The sequence below is a fragment of the Nymphaea colorata genome, chromosome 2, assembly GCF_008831285.2.
Source record: "Nymphaea colorata isolate Beijing-Zhang1983 chromosome 2, ASM883128v2, whole genome shotgun sequence".
NCBI lineage: Eukaryota > Viridiplantae > Streptophyta > Magnoliopsida > Nymphaeales > Nymphaeaceae > Nymphaea > Nymphaea colorata.
This window is the reverse complement of record NC_045139.1, coordinates 15,253,848-15,255,917: the sequence shown is the minus strand read 5'-3', so window position 1 is coordinate 15,255,917 and position 2,070 is coordinate 15,253,848.

The following is a 2,070-nucleotide window of genomic DNA, read 5'->3' as shown; positions in this document are numbered from 1 at the left end:
TTCAACTTTCTTCTGAGTTCTGCCGATGAGAAGCCTTAATGCGCTACGTTGGGAGCATGCGTTCAGGTCCTAGATAGGTCTGTTCCTCTCACCCGTACACGTTGCCCACGAAAAGAGCCTTTACCATTCACGGCCTGCCTGAAAATCCCGTACTGCCACCATTTGTTACCCTTGAAACCTCGATCTACCTTTCATGGTGTCCCCAGGTTAATTTTGTTGTGTTTCTAGCCGTGGTCATAGCCATAGTACCCAGGAAACTCGCTTTTTCCGAAGTCCACTTTCTCGCAGTCAATCCAAAACTTCACAGTCCACATATTTCAATGTAGTATTTATCAAATTTCAGAGAAGGAAAGCATCTGTTTTGTCACTTCGGCTTTCCCTTCTCCTGTCCTTTACACTTATTGGTCATTATGCCGAACTCAGTCGGCCGGTGCCCTCCTCCCGAGAAGCTAAAAATCTTTGAGTAGTATGAAAGAATATTAGAACTGCTTTCTTTAACTTGGCAGCTTCCCGGGTCACATTTCTGACGGAATCAAAACTACAATCTACAGGGTTTTGCTGATGCCAGCACAACTTCTGCTGGCTACTGAGAGTTCCAGATAGAAAATCTGTCATCATAGAATACTTAAGCGAATTTTAGTGCCCTTCCTTGTCCCCGTTTCAGGTTGAAGAGTGCTTATTCAATCTTATAAACAGGTAAAGAGATAATTATGTTATCATTCTCAGTCTAATTGTGCCTTTCGACCAAAGTTAGGAGCCAATCGTTAAGTGCAGGCCGTCATCTATAGTTCTCACAAAAGATTCATCACGCATATGAAAGTCCAACATTTGAGGCTTGAGTTTGGAGCTGTAGAAAAGGGAGGGCGCTTAATGTCCAACTGTATTTTCCGACAACGTACGGGACATCCCAATAATTTTCACAGGCAAAACTACAGAAGCGTGTCAGCTAACAGGACTTTTATTTACTATGGTAGTTATTTTGCAATTTCTTTGTGCAGACGAATGGTTGATAGCTCTGTTGATTTTGATGGCTCACATGCCTCAAGCCTTAATAAAGCATTCCGACAGGCTATATCGGCAATGTTGACATCTAAAGTTTTAAACGAAGAAGGGCAAGAGAAAACAAGAAAAAGAAAATGAGAAGTCCAAGTTCCAATGAAGACATCTGCGTGGGAGAAGCTCTCAAAGATTTACTGCAGAACAAAATATATGCGCAGATTACAAACCTAAAAGTGGGGATTCATGGCATCAGCTGTAAGACCAAACAAGAAATTAAACCAGGAAGCTATTTACAAAATTTACCATGCGAAAGACCTTTACAGAAAACATCAAAAGTCTGACAAAACAGATCGAATCAGCCAAGTTCATAAACGTGGTCTATCCTCCCATGATGCATAATGATTCTGTCTACTGAAAGGTCATTTCTGCTACCTTCATGCATTATAGACAGGCGCCTGAATCAGCCTTTGTTTTTAGTTGATACCTGCAGAAACATATCCTCTCTCTCTCTCTCTCTCTCTCTCTCTCTCTGCTCAAGACCCCAATGTAGGAGTAAAAATTCAGCCTCGTCATTACCTCCTTGCGCCAGAGAGGTATATATTAAAAGGTCATTGATCCTCCATCCTACTTCCATGCATGAATTTGTTCCTTAACCACATGGTATTCCATATGGAAGACAGCTATCCAGCATCTTGAGAGCCACTTCTGCTTGAAGGAGTCTTTGTGCTAGACTGCCAATTCTGTTTGTGCTTCCATCTACGGAATCCTGTCCTTTGCAAAATTAGCGACAAGTTGAGTACTCGTGGACAGATGCAGGAAACAGACAGCTTTCAAGAGAATTGCCTACTGTAATTAATTGGGGAACAGCGAACATGGGTGGAATACGTTTAAACTTTAGACAATGAGAAATGTGAGAAATATTTATGCCAGCTGGCAGCTGCCACCATCTTTGAATACATTCTTGGTCCATCGTAGTACGTATCACAGTTTGGTGGTCTTACATGGTCCGATGCATCATATTAGAGCTACCATGAGCGTTACGTTGTTGATAGGTTATCTTTTTTCAACAAT